This window comes from Vicia villosa, unplaced genomic scaffold, assembly GCF_029867415.1.
Source record: "Vicia villosa cultivar HV-30 ecotype Madison, WI unplaced genomic scaffold, Vvil1.0 ctg.000210F_1_1_3, whole genome shotgun sequence".
NCBI lineage: Eukaryota > Viridiplantae > Streptophyta > Magnoliopsida > Fabales > Fabaceae > Vicia > Vicia villosa.
Genome location: NW_026705075.1, coordinates 229,263 through 253,816, shown reverse-complemented (window position 1 = coordinate 253,816; position 24,554 = coordinate 229,263). Strand labels below are relative to the sequence as shown.

The window sequence follows — 24,554 nt, the reverse complement described above, 5'->3', positions numbered from 1 at the left end:
ATTATTTAAAAAGATATTAAGTTTAAAGAAAAATCAAGTTGTTCATTATGCAGAAATTATTGAATCACAATGGGGAAAGAGAGAACAAAATTTAATTTGTTTGAAGATGCACATTTATTCAATTTGTTTTGAGATGTCACTTTCGAGTTTAAAAGTTTATAAATTAAAATGGTTAAATTTAAAATAAATATCAATTTAAATAAGTTTTAAAATGACATGTCAAATATTAACATATGTGGCCCAATTAAAAACATACATCTCATAGGGGTACCGGTACCCAATAATTTCTTAGAGGTACCAGAGTGTTCACCTAAGACCATCTACAATGGTTTCAACACTCAACACCCACTTTTTCAACTCCCAACACTCCACATCATTTTTTCTTTCTTCCACCTAATAACTCAACACCCATTCAACTTTTACCCTCACTACTAGAAAACTTCATTTTAGCTGTGGATTTAGCCTCGGCCACCGACACCGAGGCTAAGTAGCCTCGGTCAAACCCAAGCTACCCAGAAGCTAAAAAGGTGTTTTATAGTTATATTTGAAATTTATTTTTATTTAATTCATTAGACACGGCCAAGGCGAGGCTAGATATTTTTTAATTTTTAAATTAATTTTTTTTATATATTTGTCAAGGCTTAACCGATGCTAACTTTTAATATTTTATACATTTAATCTAGTAGACACGGTTGATGCCGAGGCTAAGTATTAGTTATTATTGTCATTATTATGTAGACACGGTTCCCCGAGGCTAATTATTAGTTTATATTTTCCCTCTCTTCTCTTTTTCATTTCCCTCTTCGTTTTCCCACTTCTTTTTTCCATTCTCTTACTTTTTCGTAAAAACCCTAAAACCAGCCCAGAAATCAAAAACCTGAAATCAAACATAAAAATCAAAATCCTAAGCATCTCTTCGCACGATAGTTGAGAGATGGGGTGAACCAACTGCAAGATCATCCATTCTATTTGATTAAAGCTCATCAGGTAATTTTTCCCCTTTCCCTCTACCTCTTCCCTCTGCTTTTCATCTCTAATTTTCTTTCATCTCTTAAGAAACAAAAAACCCTAAGCATCGTCGGGTGAATCATCTGGTTCAACGAGCAAAACCCTAAGCATCGCCGAAGGAATAAACTTCTCCGATTTATCACTATTGCTATGCACTTCTTGTTCGTGTACAGTAGTGTATGCTTCTTAGCTCCATAATTTTAATGGTTTCAATTTACTAACTGCAGTGACTTCTGGTTTTTCTAATTCTGATATTTCCAGCTTGGACATCATTCACTCATTCAAGCATATTCAAGCATAAGTTGACTTGTACATTGACCTTTGGTTCTGCTTCTTGATTCAAATTTTGAAACCAGGTAATCTCTCTCTCTCTCTCTCTCTCTCTCTCTCTCTCTCTCTCTCTCTCACTTATTATTCCTCCATAATGGTAAATATAGGTTGATATTCGGTGTTTTCTGCCACAATATACTATAGTGGCGCCGCAAAGCGGTCGGTATGGCGGGATATCCACCGTCGAGAACAGTGGTTTGTAGAAGTAATTAAAATACTAATGTGTAGAAGTCAATATAAATATAATATATGTATTTTTGAACCTTTCAGTGAAGTATATGTTTTATAGTTAACATTTTGATCTTGTGCTTTGAGATCACCTAACAGATTGAAACTATGTTGAATGTTAAAAGTATGGAAAAGAGAGTTGCATTATAATATACACATAGGTTTGTTTGATCAGGTTTAAAAGAATATAATTCTAACAAGGGCTTGTTACACTTGTGTCAAATGTGAAACTTTTATTTGTTCATAGAACATAGTACCTTATATTAATTTTAAATTTATTTTTCTTTCTACACGAGTCTTGATGAAGTGAATTTACTTGAATTTTCATCAAACATTATCTGAAAACTAATCTTCATAACAGTGAATGAGAAAGTTATAATTAAATTGGAGTAGGATTCCCATTTTTGGTTGAGGAAATTATTATTAGCTACGGTGACATTACTCATCCCGCTGTGTTTACTACTTACTACATATCACTATAGGATCACTTTTGAGGTCAATTTCTAAACTAGCTTGATGTTTAGCCAATTTCAACTACTGATTCTGGTACTCTTTTCTTTTCAATGCTTTTAAACTAATGATCAAAGATAGTAAAATGCTTAGGGTGATATATCAGTATAATTTGATATAAAATAAACTGATTCATTAGTTTTGTATCAATTTTGAGGTTCCTGTCAACTAACATGAGTGAATAAAATCAGACAAAACATAGGGAAGTGAAACCCCAGTGCCAATTTAAATTATGCAATAATTAGTTTGAACACTGACCAGAACTTGTTATTTGTTATTCATTCACTGGTTAACATCTAATCAAGTACACAAAGTTAGTCAGTTGAATGATATTTTGTAGATTTCTCTTGTTGATAATTTTGCCTAGGATGATTTATGCTCTGATTTGGAGAGCTACTGGTTTTTTGTCTCTTAATTTATTGTGACAATCAAATGTCACTTTCTCAAGTCTAAACATTGTTCAAGTTATTATTAACTTAATAGACAATTAAAAAGAAGAGATTAATAGATATGCATCTATGTAGATTAAAATGTCTAATCAAAACTCTTGAACCAGCCACATCATGGTTGAAAGTTTTTGAATAAAATGTAGTTAGGCAGCTCTTAGTTGTGTTTTTGGAGTCCAGCAGCCTCCGCCATAAACCAAGTTATAATTCTCAAGGGCTGCAACAGATTATATAGTGTTTTTGGAGTCCGACGTGATTTATTCACCCTTTGGGTACATCATTGTGTTTTTCGTTTTAGTTAAATTATCTTGTTATCCTTGATTAAATGCACTAACTTAGAAAATTAAATGCATCATATCTTACAATAGGATACATGAGAAACTAATTCTTTGGTTTTCTTTACTCTGAATTAAATTGAACAGTCGTACCAGTTCGGTGAACCGATTCAGTCCTACCAAAAAATCAGATGACACAAAAATATAGTTATGTAGTTTAACAAGATATGTTTTAATGTTTAGTGACTCACATGTTAATTGTTTTCCATTATTGTGTTATGGCTTATTATATGTATTTTGTATTTCAATATCCATGTTGAAATTAAGTTGCACTATTGTGGTTCAGTATAACTCTTTGCTAAGTTTAAGTATAATGATTTCTTAAGATGGTAGTTTTTCAATATCACTAGAGTGCTCGTGTATGAAGAGGAATGATACAGAGTAGGCATGGCTTATTAAAGCTTCTATTGTTTATGTTTTTGTGGCCAAGTGTCTATGGATTATTTTAATCTTGATTTGTTTTATGTTTTATATAAGATACCAATAAAAGGATTAGGTTATGTTGTGAAAAATATTATTGAATCTCTAAAATTTATTTAATGTTAGTGAATTTTAAAATGAATTTTATAGTTGCCTCTTCAATTTTATTATATTTTTGTCTAATCGTTTTGTATTTTATGACAATAGATGACTAACAGAAGTGGAGGCGAGAGAGGAAAGGCAAATCCAAAAAAACGGAAAATCTAAGTGCTTAGCACCAGGAAAGCTTATTGGTCATCGGAATAGCATGTTTCACAAGAAATCTGCATTTGTTCAGTCATCACCGACTACTACAGCACTGACTCCATCAACAGCTCAAACTCCATCGATGGCTCCGACTCCCTCGTCCACTCCGACTCACTCGTCCGCTCCAACTCCATTGCTAGTGCGGGCTGCACCAGTGTCGCGGACTGTACCAATTCCACGGGCTGCACCGGTGCCGCGGACTGCATCAATTCCACGGTAGTATTTGCTGAGTTTTGACTCTTAAGGTAGTCTATAGTTTTAGCTCTTTAGTGATATGGTGCATTAGAATTTGTTGTTATGTTTTAACTGGATGCAAGAGTTATGAAGACATATGGCATTGATAAATTGAGTGTTAACTCTTTCATCAGAATTCTTAATAAAATAGCTTTGTTTCATTAAGATACTTTACAAAGGAATGAGTTCTCACAAATTCCTTTGTTGCATGCAACTAAATTAAGAGCTACTATTAGTAAATTGTAAGGAGTTTATCAAAAAGTGAGATTTTGTGGGTGTTTTTGCGTATGAAGGTCTGTGAAAAACCCATTCCGTCTGTTGCTGGATTTTACAAGGCAGCACCTGACCATTTCAAAATATTGTTTTCGATCATGTTTGATACATTTTTACTTCTGTAACCCTCACTTATGTATGCTTGATGTGAATTTAATATATATAATGAAGCAAAATGTGATAGAGTATTACACTTATGAGAGAGGTTTTGTCAATTACAGGCCCTAGAATGGTCAATCTGCTAGTGCTGTCATTCGACCATCAAATCCTCACTATGATGATGATTTAGATGACCAATCATTAAGTGAACATTGATTATGTCGTCTTAGTAAAAGTAGTCTCGGATGTATATTTTTTTGACATGATCTTCAATGTATTCCGAGTTTTTGGGGCTGTTTTTTGTTGTAGCTATGACTACTTTTTTGTTGTTGTTTCAACCTATGTAATATTTGGATAATTGTTACTTCAAATGTGCTATGTCAAAGCTTTATATCTTTTTGCTTCTGAATTTTATGTGTCATTTGCTTATTATCTATATTTTGTTGCTACTGAATATAGTTGTGATTGATCTTAAATCAAATATGGTTCAAAAGCTAATTTTTATGTTGCTTCAGGAGCTTGACCATAGCCTCGACTTAACCCAGGCTAATTAATTTTATTGACTTTAGACTCGGCTAGGCCGAAGCTAACTTTTTTTATTGACTTTCGGAAATTGACCTTAGCCTCGACAAATCCCTAGCTAATTAAATTTGGGAAGTCTTATAATTTAACTTTAGCCTTGGTTAGGTCGAGGCTAAATATTTTGTTGTCCTTCAAAGGTTGCTTTTAGCCTCGGCCAGGCCCATGCTATTAGTAGCGTTGGCTTCAGGCAAGCCTCGATTTAGACTCGGCCTAGCCGAGGCTATAGTAGACACGGCTGATTTTGGCCGAAGCTAAATGTTAGCTTCGACTGTTTTAGACTGTCCCGACACCGAGGCTACGCCGAGGCTAATTGTCTAGTAGCGTCGGTTTTTTGCCTTATAGCCACGAGGTATGGCCGAGGCTAAAACCTGTGTTTCTAGTAGTGCCTCTCCAATGGTTTTTCACTCAACACCCTACCCCACCACTTTTTATTTTCATATTCTTATTTAAATTTTATTTTTATTTTTATGATTACATAAAATTACAATTATCGATTAAAATTAAATTAAAATAATAAATACTTAATAATTTATTTTTTAATTTTTTGTAATAAAAACAAAATTTATTTAAATAAGTTGGTTTTTTTTATTTAATAAAGACACTTAACTTCAAAAAAAACACTAATAGAAAGATAATAATAGAGAAAGATAGTGAAAAACTTGGTTTTTTTTTTCTGTTTCCAAATCAAAAGAACCAAGTCTCTATTTATAGAGAAAAAAAATCTTGAATTTTGGTAAAAAAAAAAAAATTAATTTGCAACGAAATAATTGAATTCAAAGTATTAAATGGATAAAAATATGGCCAGCCAATCAAGACCAGCCACGTCAGCCCCTGCGTCAGTTTACATGGTGTTGAGTTTTCTCAACATCTCTCTCCTCCAACACACACTCAACACTACACTACACACACCATTGCACATGATTTTGTGGTGTTGAGTTCAAATAAACTCACCATTGCACATGGTCTAAATAAAAATTAGTATGGTCAACCATAACGATATCATTGAGGATGATAACGAAAGATATGACTCATATCTATAATAAATAGAATAATTAAATAATTGAAATTAAATGGGTAGTTATTATTGAAAATTGTGGGTTCACGATTTTTTTTTAAAAGAATTAAATAAAAAGAGGAAAGAATATGAATTAAAAATAAAAGAAGTGTGTAGTTAACTTAAAAACGTGGTTAAAATTGATTGAGCCAAAATAAATTTTTTCAAGTTACTAAATAAATACTAATAAAGAAAATTTTGATAAAAAGAGTTAATAATAAATAAATAAAAATAAAAGAAAGAAATGGTAGTTATTTAAATAAAAAATGGGTTAAACGTAAATTAACAAAGTTAAAGAAAATCAATAAAAAGAAACAGTGTTAATTGAGTCAAAAGAATTATAATTAGTGGTTAAGACTAAAGAAATAAATAATCATAAAATGATATATAGTTACCTTGAAAATGAAAAATAAATGTTAATATAAAATAAAATACTTAAAAATATTAAGTACTAATAATAATAAATTACACATTCACATATCTCTACTATTGATTAATAATAATAATAATAATATAAATTAATAAAACGGAAAAAATAAATAATATAATTGAAAAATATCTTTAGTTCATCTACCATTCCCCCATTTATAAGATGATACATATAAAAATTGCATCTAATACTCTAAAACTTGCAGAATTACTAGAATATTAAAGGAAGTTGATAAACTACTACAGTGGCAGTGGTTCGTAAAGAGAGTAATGAAGACGTTATTATCTGTAGAATGCAAGTCAGTAATAACAACAATTGTCGATCATAAGAGCACCATCTTAAGATTATATGGTTATTATACATAAGATATATTTTTCAAAACACCGAGATAGATATGATAAACGTAGCAATGCAACAAAAGTAGCAAAGATATCCGACATTAACATTAGCCTGCCTAGGATGAGTGAAAGAACATACAACTATAAAGGCACTTACCTATCACTTGAAACTATTTTTATACTCATAATTTAGTGGTTAATAATAAAGAGAGAAGGGGTGGAGAGAGTGGAGGACAAAATGAAATAACACAACTATAAAAATATCAGTGGAAGAAAAGTTAGTGGAAAAGAAGTTAGTTTTTATTGCACTTAATTCCTTTGTCAACAAAGAATGAGGGTTTAGAAACATAAGCTATATTATGGAACATAGAACATGGGGTGAGTTATTTTTGGGCTTTAATATTTTTATTTAATCAAATAATTGAAAATATGGAAGTGTGAGGTTATTTGGCCGATTAAATTAAGTGTCAGTATCTATCATATAAGAAAATTAGGTGTTGCTTAAAACCCCTAATTACCCTTATTATTCAATAATCCTCCACGTGGTACTCTTTATGATTAAGCAGACTGATTTCCTTTGTTTCAAAATTATTAATTGTATTTTTTAATAAACAAATTTTCATTAAAACTCAGTAAAACCATCTCTCTCTCTTGCAAAACGGTTAATAGACCAAAACCGTACAACACCCACTGTTCCACAATTTCTTCCAATAATTTTTCTTCATCTTTCTCTCTCTCTCTCACCAATCATCTTTCTCTTCTTCTCCCTTCTTCTCACTCTTATTCTTCTTTCGATTACTATTCTTTCTTTTATCTATTTCTTTTCTCTATTTCAGAAGATTCATTTGATTGCTTACTTCACTCTTTATTTGTTTTTCAGGTTCTTCATGCTTAATCTCTGAGTTTCTAACTTCTTTCGTCATCAACAACAACAAAGAATTTGTAGGTAAAATAGATAGATATGATTATATGACAAAGCACAAGAATCCGGAAAGTTATGGTTTTTTTTTTATGTTGATAGTGAAAATAAGATAATTTGTGGTTAGGGTTTGATGATTTTGAGTTATGATATATAATTTTATGGGTATTGTGATGGATTTTTTGATTTTATAACGTTATTCTTTTATATTTGATATATCTACAGAGAAATCTTTTGAAGCATTTCTACTTAGAAATGGGAGACAACATCGGCTAAGGTGTTTCCATCAATTTTAACGGTGGTATGCGGTTTCACGGTGATAAATCTACTTCATAATATTTCAACCATTAATTAGTCACATTTATAAATTGTTATCAGATTTATTGCGATTGTAGAAACTTAGTGGAAAAACATTTGATTATTGTTGTATTTTCAAGAAGTATGAATCTGGATAAATTTTTTGCAAAGCCATTTAAGAGATGAGTTCATCGACAACAATTAACACTTTCAATATGTAATGTTATTCCTCTTCATTGTCTTATTGTTTTTTTCTTCATTTGGATACTAAATATCTCAACTTTAAGTTATGGATGATTTGTCGGTGTTGGTTGCGGCAGACGATGATTACTATTCTGAAAAAGGATTGGTTTCAACTTTTTCATTTTTTTCTTGTGATGTTGTTTTTATGTGAAGGTTTTACAAGCTTTATTTATATGTGTAGATTTTATAGTTTCTTACTGTGAAATTATATTTTATAGAACTTTTCAATTTTTTTTTGTTGTGGGTGATTTTATTGTTGAATTTGGGATTATTTTTCTTCTTGTATGCATGTTTTTGATTTTGAGTTTTCTCCTGATTTTGATTTTGTTACAGTTTGCAAATCTACCCTCCACCATTGAATTACGGTTGCACACAAGTTCTGATTGAGTTCACTATTTGCGAAAAACTCAGGAAAATGCTTTTCGTTCTTCTTCAGTAATGCAATTTGGAAAACCTACGTTCTTAAACAGTATTGAAACTACAATTTGGATTATATGTTTTACTTCAGTTCTGGGTTTCTTTTAAAACTAGGATCCATGTTAGCTATAAGTTTGAAAGTTTGGTGTACATGATTTTTGTTATTTATATTAATAGATATATTATAGATATATTTTAATAATCTGGATATCAAGACCATAACAAAGCTGGAGCAATGAATTCTATGGTAAGTAATTGATATATAGTTTTATTCCTTTAAATTACAAAAACTTGATATGATAACAACAGTTTATTTATAACTCTTGAAATACTTCGTTTCTTCCACAACTTCAAGTTTTTGTTGTTCTTTGCAATGCACCTTTTGTGTTGAATATAGACTGTGATCATTACAACAATAATAGCAAAGCTATTAGGGAAGCTATGTGCTTCTTCATGGACCATCTACTTGGAAAGAAGACCGCTTATGTCCAATTTTCGCGAAGGTTTGATGGCATCGACGGGCTTTTCATGTTGCTACTTTTGTTTTGATGACTCAGTCAGAACTTGACGTTGAAGATATTGATGATGTTCTTGAAGACAAAGATGAACAAGATGAATCATCCTTCACGTCCCTTAAAGTTTTTAAGAAAAAGTTCAGAGAGTCGTCAATTTTCCTATATAAATAAGCCTGAGTATATTTAGTTGAGAAGCTCTTAATTTCAATTGAGCCTATTTCTCATTGTTGCACCAGGAATTTAAGAATGCATTGAAGGACAACACAATGGACTATGTATAAAGCAAAAGCGACAACACGCCCAGAAAAGTTCAACTTTGGAAATCTGGACCTATGTTAGGTGGTGATAGCGACGAGGAAGACGATGAAGACTGCTTTTTAGTTTTTGTTTTCAATTTTAATTAATAGTTAATTTTGTTGATGAATATGAAAACCAGAATATTTCTATTATGGTATGATATAATACTATCTGGAACAAAACTTCCACTTTTAATTAAATATATAAACTAAATATATAAATACGTTACAATTACACGAATTTATCTAAAAGAGCACAAAATTTGGGTATAGATATACTAAATATTGATGCATGATGTACTGTATAGTGAATTCTCGAGTCAATGACTACACAACTTTTAGTTTGACATATACAAACCATTCCAAACCATAAAATGTTAGAACTGTCAAGAAATGGCTCCACTGATAATAGTTTTGAAATACTCACATCATGAAATTGATGGCATCTTTCAACGTGAATTAAACAACCTTTCAGTTAGTTTGACTAAAAGACATATTTCTTGACACTATCCTGTTGCACTTTGCCCTGGAACTTTCTTCATGCCACCTCCCTGCTTCTGCCTAAACATTTGACAGTAACATATAGTTTCCACACTAACTGTTATAAGCACTAAGCAAAGCATCCCATAAGACAACATTTGGCATCAAGAGTATACTTCATATCAAATTTTAAATTGATTTTTCTAAGTTAATTTAAACCAAATTGAATTGTATATATAATTTAATACTTATTTATTTCTTATAAGTTTGAGATATTATGTAAATTAGTAGTACTATTTTGTAGTTTAATTAATTAATTTATTTTAATATTTCATTTGTTTTAAATACAATTATCGCTTTCAATTTGTAATTTTATTTTTAATATAATACTTATTGTGAATTACTTAAAAAATATTATTTTATGATTATAAATAAATGGGACATTTAATTTTATTTTAATCTCTATACTCTTTAAAATATACAGTATCTAAATTTAAAAAATAAAATGCAGAAATTATGGTAATCTAACACATGTGCATGACTATATGTATCATAAGTATATTTGTAAAATAATATGCTTATTCCATGTCATTGAGAAGATTATATATTTTCTAAATTCTACTAGAAGTAGATACAATCAGTTCATTTTTTAATAATATACAGAAAAAAAATTTTGATTTAAACATTTCTATATATTAAAAAATTATATTTATTATCTAATAATTAATAAAATATTTTTTTCTTTTCAAAATAATAAATTCTAATTATTAATAATTATAAAAAATATATTTATAGAACAACTCATATTTTTTCCATTTTATATTAGCTACACTTTTTAATATGTGTGAATTTAATAAATAAATTAAATATTCATCTTAATTTATAAACAATTAAATAGTCAATTTAATTGTTCATAAAAAAATAAAATTTAATTCTTAAATTGTTATCTATAAAATTAATAACAAATATCATTAAATATATACTTCATTTAAAAATGTATTACATATATAAATTAAATTATTTTTTTATATTATAGAAATTAAATATGTTGATTTATAGAAGTATATAATTTCATATTTATGATATCTTATTCATATAAATAAAATTATTATATCAATATAATAGCACATTTTTACAATTATCCTATTTTTATGTTAGTAATTAATATTTTATTTTTAGATTTGCAATTAATATTATTTTTATATCATATTTTCACATTTATGAAATAAAGGTTTATAATCATAAAAATAAATAAAAAATTAAAATTTTAACGAGTTAAATTCATCATTGATTAATATATATTTATTCATATAATATATAAAATGGTTGAAATATTAAAATTTAAAACTTTAACGGGTTAAGCTCATTCCATATATTTTATTATGTATTCAATGTTTTATGCTTTATTTTGAAGTTTAAAAATAAATATACTTAAACGTAACACGGGAAAAATGTGTTATTTTTTAATTTTTTATGCTATTACTAAATAAAGAAATGAGATAATATCTATCATATAAGAAAATTAAGTGTTGTGGAAATTCCCATTTTGCCCTGATGTCTCACCAATGCTCCACGTGGATGGCTTAAGCAGCTTTCATTCGGTTTTTATTTGAAAACATACTTATGAAGCTAGATTGTTTAAATTTACAAACTATTTGTTGAAATTTAATATTACCATGATACAACAATTCCACTGTTTCTCATTAAATGCTCTACAACCTATAAGATTTGCTTTTGCGTTTTCCCAATAACCTATATCCATTTTTTATTATTATTTGATCATCTTTGCTATCACAGATGTCTACTTAATCCATATTTTGTTTCTCAATAAATCAACATTGGCCATTTGGTTTGGACTAAACAAACTCTACTTCCACCAAAATACACCATTCTTTCCTTTTTGTATAACTTTCATTAGTAATGTTATTTAATTTTTATTATTATCATAATATTTATTTTATAATGTTAAGGCTAATATTTTTTTGGGAGAATAGATTTAGCTAACATTCTAATTTAATTAAACAATTTTATGACAAACAATTTGACTAATAACTTTTATCCAATACATGTCATAAATGTTTATTTTGGTTAATAATTAGAATTAAATCATTTTGTAAATAATTTTATGGATGATAATTATTATTTGACAAAGGGAAAAAATGCAATAAAATTTTAATAAATTATATAAACTGGTAAATAAAACTATTAATGGGAACATGAAATTACAAATCAAAATATTAAATATTAACGGGAACATGAAGTTACTGATCACAATATTGAATATTAACGGGAACCTGAAGTTACTGATTAAAATATAGAATATTAACGAGAACATGATGTTACTGATCAAAATATTGAATATTAGCGGGAATATGAAGTTACTGATTAAAATGTTAAATATTAACAAGAACATGAAGTTACTGATTAAAATATTGAATATTAACTGGAACATGAAGTTACTGACCACATTATTGAATTTTAACGGGAACCTGAAGCTACTGATTAAAATATCTATCATATAAGAAAATTAAGTGTTTTGGAAATTCCCATTTTGCCCTGATGTCTCACCAATGCTCCACGTGGATGGCTTAAGCAGCTTCCATTCGATTTTTATTTGAAAACATACTTATGAAGCTAGATTGTTTAAATTTACAAACTATTTGTTGAAATTTAATATTACCATGATACAACAATTTCATTGTTTCTCATTAAATGCTCTGCAACCTAATAGATTTACTTTTGCGTTTTCCCAATAACCTATATCCATTTTTTATTATTATTTGATCACTCTTTGCTATCACAGATGTCTACTTAATCCATATTTTGTTTCTCAATAAATCAACACTGGCCATTTGGTTTGGACTAAACAAACTCTACTTCCACCAAAACACACCATTCTTTCCTTTTTGTATAACTTTCATTAGTAATGTTATTTAATTTTTATTATTATCATAATATTTATTTTATAATTTTAAGGCTAATATTTTTTTGGGAGAATAGATTTAGATAACATTCTAATTTAATTAAACAATTTTATGACAAACAATTTGACTAATAGCTTTTATCCGATACATGTCATAAATGTTTATTTCGATTAATAATTAGAATGCAATCATTTTGTAAATAATTTTATGGATGATAATTATTATTTGACAAATGGAAAAATGCAATAAAATTTTAATAAATTATATAAACTGGTAAATAAAACTATTAATGGGAACATGAAATTACAAATCAAAATATTAAATATTAACGAGAACATGAAGTTACTAATCACAATATTGAATATTAATGGGAACCTGAAGTTGCTGATTAAAATATAGAATATTAACGAGAACATGATGTTACTGATCAAAATATTGAATATTAGCGGGAATATGAAGTTACTGATTAAAATGTTAAATATTAACAAGAACATGAAGTTAACCCCCAAGGGTTGGCCTAGCGGTGGAGGCTTGGAACTTGAGAGTGTGCTTCTCTCAAGGTCCTGAGTTCGAATCCTGCTTTGTTCTGGCGGGGCCCCTGCTAGTGGACGAGCTAGTGGACATATTGAATATTAACGAAAATAATATACATTTTTCTATTAAAAATACACATCTGAAACAAAAGCACGTCTCGTACCAGAACCCGTGCGAAGGCACGGGTTTGTTACTAGTTGATAAATAGGTGTGAGTGGTAAGAAATGTGAAAAACTATGTTAAAATAAAGAAAAGAAAAAAATTGCTTATAAGATAAATAATAATAAATTAGTAAAGAAATAAATATAATAAGATAAATAATAACAACTTAATAAAAAATAAAAAATTGCTAATAAGTTATATAATAATAAATTAATAAAAAAATAAATATAAATTAGAATTGTGAAATTACAAAGTTAATCTCAATTTTGGCTTCAAAATTGTGAAGAGACTTAACAACTTAATAAGATACTTTAAAGTTAAAACTGTAATTATAAATTATTTAGATGAAAATAGAAAAATATTTAGAGATTAATTGTTATGCACTGTCAGTGTAAAATACTTTACGGTCAATGCTTCACAACCACTCACAAGCATTACTTTATATGAGATTAAAGAAAAAGTCAAATATTTATAAAATTTTAACGGTTGTGATTCACTGACAGTGTAAAACTTCTTTACATAGTGTATTTCAATTAAAATCAAATATTTATTGTATAATCATTTTAATAATAATAATCTATAACTCTATATATATATATATATATATATATATATATATATATATATATATATATATATATATATATATATATATATATATATATATATATATATATATATATATATATATAATGAGAGACGAAAGGAATAAAGGGATGTGTTGATGTGCATAAGGTATATCCTTAGGCACGGTGCATAAGTCTCGTACGAGTAATATTTAAATTATTCCGAGTAACATTTTAGTTAGAAACGAGTAATAATATCATAATCCATGAATAATATATGTATTATTTATACACATCTATTAATTATGAGTAATGATTAATTATGAGTAATGAGTACACTATTCTGAGTAATATTTACACCACTCTGAGTAATATCAAATTTTAACTATTTTGAGTAATATATTCATTGTTGTGAGTAATATTTATACTATTTTGAGTAATATATTCATTGTTCTGAGTAATATTTATACTATTTTGAGTAATCTGTATATTATTTTGAGTAATCTATGCATGGTGCATAGATTTTTATCTATGTATGCTAACTGCACCCAGGAATAAATATCAACCATTAAATTCACTAAGAAAGAATGTTAATACATTAATGTGACTATTAATTTCTCTCTCTTGATTAATCTAATAATTAATATTTGTTTCTTTCATCTCTCCTTATAAAATGATTTCAATATATATATATATATATATATATATATATATATATATATATATATATATATATATATATATATATATATATATATATATATATATATATATATATATATATATATATATATGGGATACCTCTATTAATTGTTTTTTCATTTATTATTTTATTATATATTAAAAACTAAAAATACTAGTGGTTAATCTTCCACTAACTTTGTTGTGTTTCTTAACTTCTTACTAACTTTTTATAACTTTATATTCTCTAACTTTATTTTGTTTTTATGCAGTAATTTATATCTAAGGTTCTCTTCCTTTACCATTTTCAAATTTATACTTTTTTTATTCCTATCTAAAGTGTATGGCTCCATATTATATTAGATTAGTTTAGGGTCAAATCTTTTATACTCTCGAATTTTATCTATTCTCAATTTCTTTAGAAAAATTTTTTTGAAGTAACAATGAAAATAATTTGTATTTATATTTCTTCACTTTAATTTAATTGTTTCTTTTTCTATACTAATTTGTTGGGCATGCATGTGGTATATATTTAAGACATTAAGCATACACTTTTTTAGATGAGTTAAATTTTATAATTTATTTTTGTGCATTACTTATAGTTTATTTTGTGTATAATATATATATATATATATATATATATATATATATATATATATATATATATATATATATATATATATATATATATATATATATATATATATATATATATATATATATATATATATATATATATATATATATAAAGAGAGAGATTAACCAATTAGAACATAGAACATAGATCTATAAAATATATGTTCTACATTAGACACCGTGAAGTATTATATTAACCATTAACACATATTTATTTATTTGTTTCATGGGTAATTAAAATTGAAGAGTCTTTTGAAAAATAATTTATGCTTCTTAATATTACTTCTCCAAATATAAACAGTGAAAAATATAGAATAAGCCTTTTATTTTGGCAATAAATACTGTTGGTGATTTTAGTATCATCAATGTATTTTGGTAGTAATGTGATTTACTATAGGCCAATGCAATTATGCGTTAAGTTTGAAATGAGTTAGGGTAGTGCGGAGTGCACGCTCGTCGAGCCAAACGTGTAATTGAATACGAATAATTGAAACGGGGTTCCAAGGGGCGTAGCCCGTGGCGGGGTGCGGGGCAGCGCCCCGTCGGGGTATAAGGGGCAGAGCCCCTGGCGGGGTGCGGGGCACCGCCCTGTCGGGGTCCAAGGGGCAGAGCCCCTGGCTGCCCTTTCGTAACCGATATAACCGTTTTTCTGAAAAGTTGTGCCTTTTCGATTTCAGTTATTAATCTCCTATATAAGGAGTCATTTGGCCTCAATTTTGGTACACGAAAATTATACTTCCTCTCTACATTCCTGATCTGTTCTCTATTGTCAGAAACAGATTGTTCTTCGAGAATTATCCCAGCAAAGATTTCGTGAACCCAGACAAGAATAGGGTCGAAATACTTTATTCGGAAAGTGAACAAACACGATTCTTCGAAGTTATCCAGGATTATCATACCCGAATTTCTAACAAATACTCTTATAACTAAAACCACTTATTATTTTAATTATCTTCCTATTAAAATATCCTGTAACACTTGCTAGAACCAAGAAATTGACACAACAATACACTTTAATTTAAATTGACACAATAATACAAATAAATATGAGAGAGAGAGAGAGAGACTCACAATAACGATGTTTTGTTCAAAAGAGCAAATTATATTTTTGCAAGACGTATATCGAAAACTTCATAAAAGACATATACGTTTAGCCCAACAAAAAAAACGGTGTGACATATGTGGAGGAAAAGAAAGAGTAAAATGTTAAAGCATATTGAAAATGTTATTGATCATATTAAGTTTTATTATACTAATCATATTTAAATAATATTATTTTTAATAAGATGTATAACACAAACTTTATAAAAAAAGACGCCCTATCAATAAAACTCTATTAATTTAAAAAAATAATAAAATTAGTTGCAGTTGGTGAAATTTTTAAATTATTTAACAATTGTAGTTGTTTCGGGCTATCCATGAGACTCACAAATGCATAAGTTAAATAACAATGAATGGCAACGTTTGACGCAAAACACATGAGCTCGTTTTCCACACCAAATAGTTAACTTCTCTCGCAAACCCTTATCTCAGCCATCCAGATTAATCTGACGGTTGACTGCATCTCACATCTCATTACACATGTTTTGTTGTCATTCAAATTTCATTTTCACTCTCTTACTGACTTGAGCATTGAAGTGTTAAACTTGCAGGTCAGCCCTTTTTTCATGCATCGGAAGCATCGAACCACCCCCAACAAATTTCACCTCCCTTAAATCATCCATCAAATTTTTCAATAATGGAGGCTTCCAAAGCTACTCGATCCGCCGTCCAATAGAAACCCATTGAAGCTTCCAGGAATCCTTCACTTCCTCCTCAAGGGACACACTATCAAGTTTTAATAACAGTTTCATATGTTCCCTCGCCACAAGATCTTGTCCAAATTTCAGGCAGATCAAGAAGCATTTCAACCTCCCTTGTTTCTCAAATATGCATCGCAAATTCAGATAGGTGAACCTTCATTCATACTTCCACTACCGCTTACCATGCATGGACAAGAAATGCTATTCGACTTTCAACCGTTGTATGGTAACTCTTGGTTTGTAAGGAGCCAACGATCTGTTCAATAGTATCTGCCAAATGGTGCAACTACAAAACTCTCAAGCCTTAGTGGGGAGACTAACTCAGATTGAAGAAAGTCTCCACAACAATCCAAAGAACAATATTATACAAGAGACAGCTTTGTACAAAACCATCATCTCTAAATCAAGAAGGGACCTAGAAAAGATCCAGAAGTCACCAAGTCGACAAAGAGATAATCATGGTACGTATTTCCTTGATCCTGAAGGAGGGAGACATAGTCATACTCCCCTAAAGTTCTCCATCCTAGGAAGAAGATGCTCTCGTTCGACGAGGAAGAAAAACTCCATGTCAGCTTGTGTCCTAGACAATATAATCCTAAAGATGTTGGAGAAGTCTATGAAACTCTATAGCTACAACGATATGGGATATACAAACGAGCATCTCGAACATGTAGACAACTGACTGGATAAATATCATGTCAACTGAGTTATGAAGTGCAAGATCTTTACACTAACCTTGATCGAAACATCAGTATCTTTATACAAGCCCCTTCCAGATGGAAGCATAGATTTTTGGTCTGGCTCGTGCCAATAGCTACGACCACCTTGTTGAAGAACTTGTTTAGTAGAGTACAACCATACATCAAATATGAAGAAAAAAGTTTTACCAACGGGGATTAAATAAGTATTAAGAGGTGCAAGCTCTAACATCGGCCTATATTGTCTCCTTGTTCTTTGATATTCGTCGTGCTTCGGGAAGAGACCAGAAGGAGGGATCCTTTTGACTTGGTAATGCTTCTCTGATCTCATCGACCATGGAGATTGATATTCATATTAGCCCGGGTTTTTCGGAAAAATTCCCAAGGTCAAAGTCAGGAGTTACATTCTCCATTGCAAGATACTACTTCGGCAATCTAGATTTAAATTAAACGGATATGCTCGTGGAACTATGCAAGAATCAAGAGTCGATTACCACAAATTAAAAGACTATTCCAAATTGGAACCATAATTAAGTTTGAATTGAGGTAGTGGAATCCTAATGCAGTGTTACAAGTCTCTAGAGCGATTGAACGTTGTGATGAACCTACAAAGTTAACACTCCAATGCTCAATATCATCTAAAAATGATAATTTGCTAGTTATTATCTTCTAATCTATTCCCTTCACCCCTTCTAGATTTGATACATCATACTGACCATTAAGTGGTATCATGATATTGGATTTTGGTTAAGAGGAAGTGAATAAATGGGTGAGTGGGGTTTGTGGGAAAGTTATAATATATTTATAATTATAAACATGTTGAATTAGTAATGGAAGATATTTATTAAATATTAATTGGCAGTTATAAAAAATAATTTTGAATTAGTAATGGAAGGTATAAATTACGTGATTGCTCTATTGAATTTTTTAGAATTTAATTATTTATTATTATTAATTATGATAAATTATTCAATTTTTGTATCAAAATAAGATAAATAAATATAATTAAAAAAATAAAAAAAAATTACAAAACAACCTTCAATTTTGGCGCAAAAAATTATTAAGAGACTTAACAACTTTAATATATAAGATATGACCAAGTCATAATGTGGAATTGAATGGATAAAACTTGAAAATAAAAAGGTGAAGTATAATTAGAAGAATAGAAAATTTTGATTCCTTCTTTAGAGGTCTATAATTAGTATTTCATCTTTCATCGCAAGGCAACCTCAGAAATGGAGAATGCTTCATAAGCCCTTCATCAATGTAAAATTCTCTAAAATTAGCACTTGTACATAAGAGTGTGAACTATTTCTTATGAGACATGATGAAACCATTGCAGAATCTTGTGAACAAGTTAAATAATTGGATAAAACTATATCAAATGAGAATTTAATGAACATAGTTCTTATATGTTTGACCAAAGATTAGAATCAAAGGTAACAATCATAAAAAAATTAAAATATAAAAATATTGGAAATAATATCCTTCCTTGGTAAACGTGAAGAGCATGAACAATTTTTTTGAATGTTGAGTAAGTAGGAAGAAAACAGTAAAATGAAAGACAAGGGAAAGACAAACATAATATTGCTCTAAAGGCCTTACTATCTAAGGCCGAGATTGAAGAGAATTCAAATAGTAGTGATCTTGAAAATGATACAACAAGTGATGAATAATTGACCTTGTTTGTAAAACGATACAACAAGTATATTAAGAATTATGGTATACAATATAGTGACAAAAACCTTTATGCATTTCAACATGTCATGAAATAAAGAAGGATTTGACAAGAAAGATAGAATTTAAATCCAATTCTATAAGTATGAATAAAATAATCATATAAATAAAGAATGTCTTAAATATGGATCTATGTGCTTACTTACGGGTACAACTATCAGTAGACGAGCTATTGTTTATGCCATTTTTTATTTCTTAAAGAACTCTTTAAGTCTGGTGTGAATAATAGAATGACACTCTTTTCCCCTACGTGGATAAGATTTTTAATAAGACTCCCCATATTTGTATTTGTATTGTGTCCATTTTTGTCGGGTCATGTGTTGAAAAGGACTAGTGAAACCTTGAAATAAACGATGGACCTTCACTGAATGATTATTTCCACCCCACGAGGTGAATACAAATGTTAAACCTTAAATGAAGAATCCTTGTTTCCCCATAAAGTGAATACAAATGATGGGACTTAACTGAAGAATATTGCCTTCGTACATGGCTAATACATCGTTAGACTGTCATAGAAGAATCCTTGACACCTTAATAAGTTGCTCATTTAATGTCAATATAACAAATAACAGAAAGGATAACACTAAGAATTTCATAAACAAACCTTCAAAAGCATGAACATAGTCAATAAAGAAAAGCACTTAAAAGGTGTAGTTACAAACTCTCCACCAAAGGGCGAGAATACGAATTACATACAAAATAAAAAGAATTGAAGCCGCACCAAGCCATGCTTGAGGGAATTTCCTTCTAACGGACTGAACTAAATTCTCGCCAGATGGACTCAACAAAAGTCTCGCTTGAGAGACTCAACTTAAATTCTCATCTGAGGGACTCAACTAAAAGTCTCGTCTAAGAGGCTGAAATTAAAGTCTCACCTTAGGGACTTAACTTAAATTCTCATATGGGGACTCAAATTAAATTCTCGCTTGAAGGACTCAAGTTAAAGTCTTTCCTGAGAGACTTAACTTAAACTCTCGCCTAAGGGACTTAACTTAAAGTTTCGTATGAGAGACTCAAATTAAAGTCTCGCTTAAGGGACTCAACTTAAAGTCTCGTATGAGGGACTCGATTTAAAATCTCACTTGAGGGTCTCAACTTAAAGTCTATCATGAGGGACTTGTTAGAACAAGATTTGTTCTGATCAATATTCTTAGTTTTGATGATAACAAGGATATGAATTTTGTGTGAGATAATGTGGTACTCTAATACACTGCAATTTCCTTTTCAGGAAATATATATAAAGAGTATGCACAAATCAGCGCTCAGAAGCTTTGTCTCAGAAGGTTCAGCATGCAACATCAGAACATGGTCTGGCGAGACATCAGAAGATGGTCAAAGCAGAATCAGAACATGGGTCTATGGAAGCATCAGAAGAACTTGAGATCAGAAGCAGAAGCACTGAAGTTCTCATGGTATCACGCTCAGAAGCACTTCAAGGTCAGAAGACAAGAAGATGCTTTGCACCAAGCTGTTTGACTCTGATGATATTCAAACGTCGTATACACAAACATCATATCAGAAGCAAGTACAAGTGGCAGGCTACGCTGACTGACAAAAGGAACGTTAGAAGCTATTAAAGGCAACGTCAGTAGACACAGCGTGAACAAGGCTCAAGGTAGTTGACAAAAGAGTGAAACATTAAATGCAATGCTGTACGGAATACGCAAAGCATTAAATGCTCCCAACGGTCATCTTCTCAAGTGCCTATAAATATGAAGTTCTGATGAGAAGCAAGGTTACCAATTCTGAACGATCTTATTCTGAAAAACTTGCTGAAACGCTGTTCAACTCAAAGCTCAGAAACTTCATCTTCATCAAAGCTCACTACATTGCTGTTGTAATATATTAGTGAGATTAAGCTTAAACATTAAGAGAAATATCACTGTTGTGATTATAGCTTTTCAGAAGCATTGTAAAACTCTTATTTGATTACATTAATTTGTAAGTAACTAGAGTGATCAAGTGTTGATCAGGATACTCTAGGAAGTCTTAGCTTGTGTCTAAGCAGTTGTAATTAGAGTGATCACGTGGTGGTCAGGATACTCTAAGAAAATCTTAGCTTGTGTCTAAGCATTTGTTCCTGGAGTGATCAGGTTGTGATCAGGATACTCTAGAAGACTTAGTCGTGGGCTAAGTGGAAAACCATTGTAATCTGTTGCGATTAGTGGATTAAATCCTCAGGTGAGGTAAATCACTCCGTGGGGGTGGACTGGAGTAGTTTAGTTAACAACTAACCAGGATAAAAATAACTGTGCAAATTGTTTTTATTGTTCAAGTTTTTAGACTACACTTATTCAACCCCCCCCCCCTTTCTAAGTGTTTTTCTATCCTTCAATTGGTATCAGAGCGCCGGTTCTAAGGTGCAAGCACTTAACCGTGTTTAGAAAAGATTCAGGAAGAGAAAAACGCTTCAGTAAAAGATGGCTGGTGAAATTCCAACAGATCCACCTGCATCTACATCTGGCTCTGCTGAGCAATACAACGGTAACAATGGTTATACTAGACCACCAGTATTTGATGGTGAAAACTTTGAATACTGGAAAGATAAACTGGAAAGTTACTTTCTTGGTCTAGATGGTGAACTATGGGATCTTCTGATGGATGGTTACAAACATCCAGTGAAAGCTAGTGGCGTAAGGCTTACAAGGCAAGAAATGGATGATGATCAGAAGAAGCTTTTCAAGAATCATCATAAATGTAGGACTGTTTTGCTGAATGCTATCTCTCATGCTGAGTATGAGAAAATATCTAACAGGGAAACTGCCTATGATATATATGAGTCATTGAAAATGACCCATGAGGGAAATGCTCAAGTCAAGGAGACCAAAGCTCTTGCTCTAATCCAGAAATATGAAGCCTTCAAGATGGAGGATGATGAAAACATTGAGAAGATGTTCTCAAGATTTCAAACGCTAACTGCTGGATTAAGAGTTCTGGATAAAGGCTACACCAAGGCTGATCATGTAAAGAAGATTATCAGAAGCTTACCCAGAAGATGGGGTCAAATGGTGACTGCATTCAAGATTGCCAAGAATCTGAATGAAGTTTCGTTGGAAGAGCTTATCAGTGCCTTGAGAAGCCATGAAATAGAGCTGGATGCAAACGAGCCTCAGAAGAAAGGTAAGTCTATTGCGTTAAAATCTAATGTTAAAAAATGTACTAACGCTTTTCAGGCTAGAGAAGAAGATCCTGAAGAATCAGAATCTGAAGAAGAAGATGAACTGTCCATGATCTCCAGAAGGGTAAACCAACTCTGGAAGAGCAAGCAAAGGAAGTTCAGAGGCTTTAGAAGTTCAAAGAGATTTGAACGAGGAGAATCTTCTGGTGACAGAAGATCTAACAAGAAGAAGGCTATCTGCTATGAGTGCAATGAGCCTGGACATTACAAGAACGAGTGTCCAAAGCTTCAGAAGGAGAATCCCAAGAAGAAGTTTCATAAGAAGAAAGGTCTTATGGCAACATGGGATGATTCTGAATCAGAATCAGAATCAGACTCTGAAGGAGAGCAAGCCAACTTCGCGCTGATGGCTACAGAAGATGATGGATCAGAATCTACATCAGAATCAGATTCTGAAGAGGTATTTTCTGAACTATCTAGAGAAGAGTTAGTTTCCAGTTTAACAGAACTTCTTGAACTCAAGGCTCATCTTAGTATCAAATACAAAAAGCTGAAGAAACAGTTTGAATTTGAAACTAAGAAGCTGGAATTGGAAAATGAAATTCTGGACTCAGACACGCGATGTCGTACAGGATGTCACGACATTACTATCTGAAAGCTTTTAAACAAATGAACAGAAAGTAAACTGAATATCAACACAAGAAAGTTGTTAACCCAGTTCGGTGCAATCACACCTACATCTGGGGGCTACCAAGCCAGGGAGGAAGTCCACTATAAGTAATATTAATTCAAGGTAATACAGATCAAGATTACTCCTTTCACTTAATATCTACCCAATGCAACTTCAATCTAAAACTTCTTAGATCAGAGATCCTACTCACTCCCCCTCAATCACAGCAGTGATGACAAATGCTCTACTAATAACAGAAGAAGACACACTTCAAAGACACAACTTGATCTTGCTTAAAAGCTTTGATCAAGTACAATAGTACTCTTGCTTAAAAGCTTCGAGTACTTCTTACAACTCAAACCAAAACACCTAGACCAAGACAATCATCATGATGATTGTTTGGCTTACAAGAAAGCTAGAACGCAAAACTTAAAAACAAAGAACTCTCAAAGCTTCTCAGTACAAAACCCTTAATCCTAGTCTGCAGCTTCTTCGTAAAATATATAGTCTTCATAAAACGCAGCAGCTGGGCCTTGGATCCAAATTAGTTTTAACCTAATAAAACTAATTTCCATAAATCAAGGAACTAAAAATAATAACCATCAAAGACGTCCTTGAATCAGATCAGAATCCAACATTTCCAAATAAAGCGCATAGGATCTTATCAGATTACATAACCATAAAAAGTAACAGAAAAGAACGTAACAGCTGCGAATGTCATGACATCGGCCTTGACATTAGGTAAAGGCCTGCATAAGAAAAACTTCGCAACAGAGAAAGCATGTCATGACACCAGTTTTGACAAGATAGAAACACAATGAGTTTTACCAAAAATTACAGCCAATCAACAACATCTACAAACTCCCCCTTTGGCAAATTTTTGGCTAAAACACTAATTGATGTAACCAAACAGATATCAGAGCATACACAACAGCCAACAACAGAAAAATAAATTCTGTAAGCAAACAACAGCAGCCAACAACAGAAAAATAAATTCTGTAAGCAAACAACAGCAGCCAACTTGATTAAACACCAGAAAACCAGAAAACATCTAATTAATCAACTGTTACAGAAACCACTTGTCATTGTCAGGGAGAGCCAGGGAACAACCAAAATAAAGAAAACAACAAACCAACCATGTCCATCAACCAACAGGATCAACAACAAAAAAAACCAAAAAAAACCACCAAAACAACCAACACAAAACACAACCATTACTCCCCCTTTTTAGCCACAAAAGGAGCCAAAACCCAACCAGAATCAGAG

At 30.7% G+C, this 24,554-nt stretch overlaps 1 long non-coding RNA gene across 3 annotated transcripts; it reads left to right on the top strand.

Annotated features, from left to right (window-relative positions):
• The first annotated feature begins 759 nt into the window (after positions 1-759).
• On the top strand, positions 760-4,598 carry LOC131625377 (uncharacterized). Of its 3 annotated transcripts, none has more exons than XR_009290846.1 (4): positions 760-987; positions 1,270-1,364; positions 3,485-3,828; positions 4,312-4,598. It is a non-coding gene; the product is annotated as an uncharacterized LOC131625377 (long non-coding RNA). The 3 variants fall into 3 exon arrangements; XR_009290847.1 differs by having other exon boundaries at positions 761-987; positions 3,485-3,799; XR_009290845.1 differs by lacking the exon at positions 4,312-4,598 and having other exon boundaries at positions 762-987; positions 3,485-4,057.
• The last annotated feature ends 19,956 nt before the right edge of the window (positions 4,599-24,554 follow it).